Below are 8451 nucleotides of genomic sequence, written 5' to 3' on the forward strand. Positions count from 1 at the left end.
TATAGGATTACAGAAGACTGAGAAGACAACTTGAGGTTAGCTTCCAGCCCTGCACTGCTCAGTTATCTTAATTAGTGATTAGAAAAGAAGATAAAATGGAAGAGTGTGATCAAGAGTAAAGGAGAGCAGGCTGGGTGAGGTGGCTCACACCTGTAATCCCAGCACTTTGAGAGGCCAAGGCAGGCAGATCACCTGAGGTCGAGAGTTTGAGACCAACTTGACCAACATGGAGAAACCCGGTCTCTACTAAAAATACAAAATTAGCTGAGAGTGGTGGCGTGTGCCTGTAATCCTAGCCACTCTGGAGGCTGAAGCAGGAGAATCACTTGAACTCAGAAGTCGGAGTTTGGGGTGAGCCGAGATCATGCCATTGCACTCCAGACTGGGCAACAAGAGCAAAACTCCTCCAAAAAAAAAAAGTAAAAGAGAGCAATAGAAGCTACTGTTTTTACTGCTTTCGTTTACAGTGTCTCTGTAGTAGTGGGTCAATAGCCCTCCTCTTCTGGTGTCCGTGATTGTGTCAAATATAGGCAGCTGAAGATAAGGGAGATATTCTATATACTTATGAATGAAACTCAAGGCAGTCTCAGTGCCTTAATGATTCCGCACAACTCAGGACCACCGTGGAGCCCTGGTGACAAATCATTATTTCCTATAGAGGGATGCCACAGCAAATAATGTCATGGGGAAAGAAGAGAAATAGAATAAAATGGAAATATAATTTACATGGCATGTGTTAACTGGCTGAATATATTAATGAAAATCCATGAGGCACCCATTAAAACAGCTGCATAATATAGATGCTGCAGGTTGTGAGGGTAGAATTTACAGTTGAATGAAGGTCATCCAATATAACTAGAAAAAAAAAGTAATTGTGATTATATTCTTGTCTTGATTTTAAATTGCAGGCTTCCATAGCGTTGGAAATTGTGCAGAATTCTACAATTTATTCTTCAATTATATTTTCCTCAAGTTTGAGTTTTTTAAAGCTTATTTATGTATTTTCCATCTTCTTGAAGGAAGTTTTTTATCATTTTCATTACAAAAAATTTAATACTGTATGGGTTGCATTGTCTTTCCTGTGACCAAGTACCTACCTTCCATGTTAATGGAAAACAACATTGAGAGTAGGTTAGCCTGAGGTTGATGTTTTCCACACTTTCTCAAATCTTTTTATGTTTTTTGTCTCATTGCATTGAAAAGACTTAATACAAACACTTACTATGTACCCACGAAAATTTTAAAAATATTTACAAGATAAAAAACTTCCCATTTTAAAATACCAGGCTATTGTATGAACATCCTTGAAAGTCTCAGTTAGAGCCAAGCTTCCTACCAATGCATTCTATGTGTTTTTCTATACCCTTTGTTTCAAATTACTTTTACAAATAATTAGGACATTGTCTTTCGCAAATCACCATAGATGTCCTTATTGAGAATAAATAAATAAATTTCAGAAATTTTGCCCGCAATGACACTCTTATATAAAACTTATTTTCTGTCACTCTAAGTTAAAAATCAAGGCTGTATTGCAACACCTGCAAGGAAATCACAGAAAACGCCAAGTATTAGCACTAATGCTGAAAACTCAACCATTTCAAGATGTGAGAGACTATCATATGCTGAGCGATAACACATTTGAATTTATGAAACTGACTGCCCAGCATGTAATTACAGCCACTAAGCTAATGAGATATAATTTGTAAGATTTTAATTTTATTGTTCTAAAAACACTTCTAGTTATCAGTCTCTCAATTAATATCTTTTATTTTCTCAATACACAGAAATGAAATACATATATTCTAGTTTAAAAGAGATAGTCAAGTGCGATGGGGTGCTGAGAAGAACGTATATTCTGTTGATTTGGTAGGGAGGGTTCTGTAGATATCTATTAGGTCTGCATGGTCCAGAACTGAGTTCAAGTCCTGAATATCCTTCTTAATTTTCTGTCTTGTTGATCTGTCTAATATTGACAGTGGGGTGTTAAGGTCTTCCACTATTATTGTCTGGGAGTCTAAGTCTCTTTGTAGAGCTCTAAGAACTTGCTTCATGAGTCTGGGTGCTCCTGGATTGGGTACATATATATTTAGGATAGTTAGCTCTTCTTGTTGCTTTGAGCCCTTTACCATTATGTAATGCCCTTCTTTGAATTTTTTTATCTTTGATGGTTTAAAGTCTGTTTTATCAGAGACTAGGATTGCAACCCCTGCTTTTTTATTTTGTTTTGTTTTGTTTTCCATTTGCTTGGTAAATCTTCCTCCAATCGTTTATTTTGAGTGTATGTGTGTCTTTGCACGTAAGATGAGTCTCCTGAATACAACACACTGATGAGTCTTGACTCTATCCAATTTGCTAGTCTATGCCTTTTAATTGGGGCATTTAGCCTGTTTACATTTAAGGTAAATATTCTTACGTGTGAATTTTATCCTGTCATTATGATGCTAGCTGGTTATTTTGCCCATTAGTTGATGCAGTTTCTTCACAGTGTTGATGGGCTTTACATTTTGGTTTGTTTTTGCAGTGGCTAGTAGCAGTTTTTCCTTTCCATATTTACTGCTTCCTTCAGGAGCTCTTGTAAGGCAGACCTGGTGGTGATAAAATCCCTCAGCATTTGCTTGTCTGTAAAGAATTTTATTTCTCCTTCACTTATGAAACTTAGCTTGGCTGGATGTGAAATTCTGGTTTGAAAATTCTTTCCTTTAAGAATGTTGAATATTGTCCCCCACTCTCTTCTGGCTTGTAGGGTTTCTGCCAAAAGATTCGCTGTTAGTCTGAAGCACTTCCCTTAGTGGGTAACCCAACCTTTCTCTCTGACTGTCCTTAACATGTTTTTCCTTCATTTCAACCTTGGTGAATCTGATGATTATGTGTCTTGGGGTTGCTCTTATCAAGGAGTATCTTTGTGGTGTTCTCTGTATTTCCTGAATTTTAATGTTGGCCTGTCTTGCTATGTTGGGGAAGTTCTCCTGAATAATATCCTGCTGAGTGTTTTCCAACTTGGTCCCATTCTCCCCATCACTTTCAGCTACACCAATTAAACATAGGTTTGGTCTTTTTTACATAGTCCCATATTTCTTGGAGGCTTTGTTTATTCCTTTTCATTCTTTTTTCCTAATCTTTTCTTTATGCTTTATTTCATTAAGTTGATCTGCAGTCTCTGACATCCTTTCTTCTACTTGATTGATTTGGCTATTGATACTTATATATGCTTCCTGAAGTTCTTGTGCTGTGTTTTTCAGCTCCCTCAGGTCATTTTTTGTTCTTCTCTAAACTGGTTATTCTAGGTAACAATTCCTCTAACCTTTTATCAAGGTCCTTAACTTCCTTGCATCAGGTGAGAACATGCTCCTTTAGCCCAGAGGAGTTTATTACTCACCTTCTAAAGCCTACTTCTGTCAATTCGTCAAACTCATTCTTCCTCCTGTTTTGTTCCCTTGCTGGAGAGGAGTTGTGATCCTTTGGAGGAGAAGAGGCATTCAGGTTTTTGGAATTTTCAGGCTTTTTGCGCTGTTTTTTTTCTCATCTTCATGTATTTATCTACCTTTGGTCTTTGCTGTTGGTGACCTCTGGAAGGAGTTTTTGCATGGTCATCTTTTTTATTGATGTTGATGCTATTGCTTTCTGTTTGTTAGTTTTTCTTCTAAGGAATAATTTTGCAATCTATTCATCTGACACAGGGCTGATATCCAGAATCTACAGTGAACTTAAACAAATTTACAAGAAAAAAACACCCCATCAAAATGTGTGTGAGGGATATGAACAGACACTTTTCAAAAGAAGACATTTATGCTGCCAAAAACATACGAAAAAAAGCTCATCATTACTAGGCATTAGAGAAACGCAAATCAAAACCAAGATATGATATCATCTCACACCAGTTAGAATGGCAATCATTAAAAAAATCAGGAAACAACAGATGCTGGAGAGAATGTGGAGAAATAGGAATGGTTTTACACTGTTGGTGGGATTGCAAATTAGTTCAGCCATTGTGGAAGAGACTACGGCCATTCCTTAAGGACCTAGAACCAAAAATACCATTTGATTCAGCAATCCCATTACTAGTACATACCCAAAGTATTATAAATCATTCTACTATAAAGATACAAGCACACATAATGATATTACACCATTATTCTCAATAGCAAAGACTTGGAACCAACCCAAATGCCCATCAGTATTAGAATGGATAAAGAAAATGTGGGACATATACACCATGGAATACTATACAGTCATAAAAAAGAATGAGTTCACGTCCTTTACAGGGACATGGATGAAGCTGGAAACCATCATTCTCAGCAAAATAACACAGGAACAGAAAACCAAACACTGTATGTACTCACCCATAAGTGGGAGTTGAGCAATGAGAACATATTGGCACAGGTAAGTGAACATTACATACTGGGTCTGCGGGTGGTGGGGGGCAAGGGGAGGGGTAGCATTAGGAGAAATGCCTAATGTAGATTACGGGTTGATAGGTGCAGCAAACCACCATGGCACATGTATACCTATGTAACAAACCTGATCATTCTGCACATGTATCCCAGAACTTAATGTATATTAAAAAAATAAATGAGCTGCCACTATGCACTGCCTTAATTAAAAAAAAGAGAGTCAAATACAAAGTCATTGTTTCATTTAAAGATAAAATTTTTTCATCAGTTCAAAAACTAAACAGTGTTCAAATGGAGGAACAGTTGGCACAGATGTCAAAGAATTCTCTGTTTGGTGTTAGTCACAGCTAAAGTTTATATCTAGCCTTCCCTAAAGCTTTGGAAGAACATAATGAATGGTCACCTTGAAACAAAGATACACATTTTTCAACTAGATAGCTTTATAAAAACATTATACGCCTCCAGTACAGCAATGGTAATCTTCTCAAATGGATAAAAGGGTTGAACTACATCTGTTGTTACCTAACAACACTCCTTGGATGTGACATAAAACCCTGTCTGTGGCAGCACTGTAGAGAATAGATGGAGAGAATATTTAGATTACTATTTCGTAATCTCACTGTAAAACATTAAAATATGCAACAAAACAATGTGCACAAAGACCAGATTTCAGAACCTCTTTCATGACCTGGAGGTATTTGTCAATCGTCCATAAAAATGAGTTTTGGCAGAAAACTAACAGATGTTTGTACTCTCATAAAGACTTCACATAAAGACTTCACATATTCACATTTTTGTAGTCTCATAAAGACTTCACAAATACTGTACTTTAAAAAAATTCTAGTAGATTTGTGCTTGTTTGTGGATGTACATGCTCACCATAGGTCACTTTTGCCGGACTATCCTTAGAAGCATTATACGTGAAGTAGTACAATGCATTTTGTAAGTGTGTACAGCTCTTCTTGCTCATAATGTTTTAAAATCCATTCATGGGCCGGGCGCGGTGGCTCAAGCCTGTAATCCCAGCACTTTGGGAGGCCGAGACGGGCGGATCACGAGATCAGGAGATCCAGACCATCCTGGCTAACACGGTGAAACCCCGTCTCTACTAAAAATACAAAAACTAGCCGGGCGAGGTGGCGGGCGCCCGTAGTCCCAGCTACTTGGGCGGCTGAGGCAGGAGAATGGCGTAAACCTGGGAGACGGAGCTTGCAGTGAGCTGAGATCCGGCCACTGCACTCCAGTCCGGGCGACAGAGCGAGACTCGCCTCAAAAAAAAAAAAAAAAAAAAAAAAAAATCCATTCATGTCACTAGGTCTATCACTAATTATTTCATCTTTATTTTTGAGTCTTTAACTGTTTTCTAACATATTATATTACTAAGACACATCATTAAACACAAGTAGAACTAAACTTTGTAGGCCTCAAATATAATTAATAGCCTTATAATATTGTGTTGGAATTTCTTAGCTCAAACATCTGTAAGTTGGGTTTTCCTGAATGAGTGCATTTTTTGCTTGACTCTTTAGTACTTCTGATATAATCTGAATAATACACATGATCCCAAACCTTCTATACTCAATTTTTAAAATATGTAAATGCATTACAGACAAGTTTTTATTTTGTTGTTTTGTTTTGTTTTTGTTTGTTTGTTTGTTTGAGATACAATCTCACTCTGTCTCCCAGGCTGGAGTGCAATGGTGCGATCTTGCCTCACTGCAATCTAGCCTCCCAGGTTCAAGCAATTCTCCTGCCTCAGCCTCCTGAGTAGCTGGGATTACAGGTGCCTGCCACCACACCTGGCTAATTTTTGTATTTTCAGTAGAGATGGGGTTTCATCACGTTGATAAGGCTGCTCTTGAACTCCTGACCTCAGATGATCTGCCTGCCTCCACCTCCCAAAGTGCTGGGATTACAGGCTTCAGACACTATGCCTGGCCATTACAGACCAATTCTTAGAAACTTGTTTTCAACTTGTTGAATTTATTTATAAAGATAAGAGAAAAATATTAAAATGGTAAATAAGGTTTCTATTTCACACCGTATCAATAAAATATACATATTTTAATACCTTTTTTAAACTTTTTTTCCTCATTTTTCCTGTCAGGTGTAATTGCACCCACCCAATTTTAAATATAGGATAATGTCAAAATCGTCAGGAAATTAATAGAAATTTTAAATTCACAAACACATGATATGGAAGATATTGAAAAAATTCTATTAAGTTAGACATTATCTCCTATTTCAGGAACCCATCTGCAATATTTTAATTAGAATGCTTCTTTCCTTAAAATGCACATTAATTCTGTATGCTATTAAAATCATCCCTAACTAAAAGTAAATAATGCTGTTTTAAAATATTGCAATGCATTTTCATGACTTGCCTTGCTTATGAACACAGGAATTTGTTCATAAATAATCTTTAAGAAATATATAAATCTCCATACTTCATGAATGAGAAGACCAAATCAAAATAATGTGGCAGTCTGGGTTCGTTTGGGAGATAAACATCACACAGTAGATTAGCAGGGATGTTTGATACAAAGCACTGTTAAGTATGGTTAAAAAAAAAAAAAAAAAAGGGAGTACGAATTTGTCAGGTCCGAACCACGGCAATGACCAAGGAACTCTTACAGATGGGCATGTACATGCTGCTAGACATTGAGGAGAAGGTGGCAGACAAAGAGGTGGAGAAGGCATATAGGCAGAAGGCCCCCTCCTGCTACCCGGAATTCTTCCACTGGCAGCTGAACTCTTCCACCACATTTTCAGGCCTTGGAGGTGCTGACTGATGCTGCAGCCAGGGCTGCGTATGACAAGGTCAGGAAAATCAAGAAGCAGGCAGCAGAGAGGACCCAGAAACTAGATGAGAAAAGGAGGAAAGTGAAGCTTGAGCTGGTGGCCCGGGAGCGGCAGCACCAGGCCCAGGAGAGGGAGGAGGAGGAGGAGGAGGAGGAGGAGGAGGCGGAGGAGGAGGAGGCGGGGGGTGGGGCGCGGGGGCGGAGGCGGAGGCGGCGGCGGCGGCAGAAGCAGAGGCAGTGGCAAGCCTGAGCACCAGGACTCTAGCGCGAGAGATCAAACGCCTGGGCGAAGAGGGTTCCCGGCAGCTGGAGGAAAAGCAGAGGCTATCCGGGAGCAGATACACCAGTAGCATGACCAGAGGTTGAGAGGAAAGACAGAAAATACTGAAGGCCAAGGAACCCCCAAACTAAAGCTAAAATGGATGTGCAAGAATGGGGCGAGGGTGAGTCGAAAGGTGGCTACTCCAAAGACATTCTCCTATGGCTTTTGCAAAAGTGTGGTGAGGTTCCCAACCTGGTGCTTTCCAGGAAGAAGGCAGGCACTGCTGTGGTGGAGTTTGCGACTGTCAAGACTGCGGAGCTGGTGGTCCAGAATGGAGTTGGCCTGATGGATAACCCTCTGAAGATTTCCTGGTTGGAGGGACAGCCCCAGAGGACCCTGGGCCCCAGCCACACAGCACTGTCAAAGGGCTCAGTGCTGTCGGTGAGGGACCAGGAGAGCGTCATCAGGACGCACATGCGCCACGCGGCCGAGCTGCGATGACTGATCTCGGAGACCCACCGGTGAGACCAAAAGACGGGCAAACCACGTAACCCTGGCTCCAGCCACCCGCCCGCAGCTTTTTTCTTTGACGTCATCAATAAACTTTTGTTTGTTTGTTTTTAAGAAAAAAAGAAGAAATGATATGATGTAAAGAAACTGGGCCGGGCGCGGTGGCTCAAGCCTGTAATCCCAGCACTTTGGGAGGCCGAGACGGGCGGATCACGAGGTCAGGAGATCGAGACCATCCTGGCTAACACGGTGAAACCCCGTCTCTACTAAAAATACAAAAACTAGCCGGGCGAGATGGCGGGCGCCTGTAGTCCCAGCTACTCGGGAGGCTGAGGCAGGAGAATGGCGTAAACCCGGGAGGCGGAGCTTGCAGTGAGCTGAGATCCGGCCACTGCACTCCAGTCCGGGCAACAGAGCAAGACTCCGCCTCAAAAAAAAAAACAAAAAAAAAAAGAAACTGTATGGTATCTTAGGGCTGATGGAGAGT

General features: G+C 40.2%; 1 pseudogene; it reads left to right on the plus strand.

Moving 5' to 3' along the window:
• The first annotated feature begins 7006 nt into the window (after positions 1–7006).
• On the plus strand, positions 7007–7979 carry LOC117094181 (annotated as a pseudogene).
• The last annotated feature ends 472 nt before the right edge of the window (positions 7980–8451 follow it).

This window comes from Trachypithecus francoisi, unplaced genomic scaffold, assembly GCF_009764315.1.
Source record: "Trachypithecus francoisi isolate TF-2019V2 unplaced genomic scaffold, Tfra_2.0 Lachesis_group13, whole genome shotgun sequence".
Taxonomy (NCBI): Eukaryota; Metazoa; Chordata; class Mammalia; order Primates; family Cercopithecidae; genus Trachypithecus; species Trachypithecus francoisi.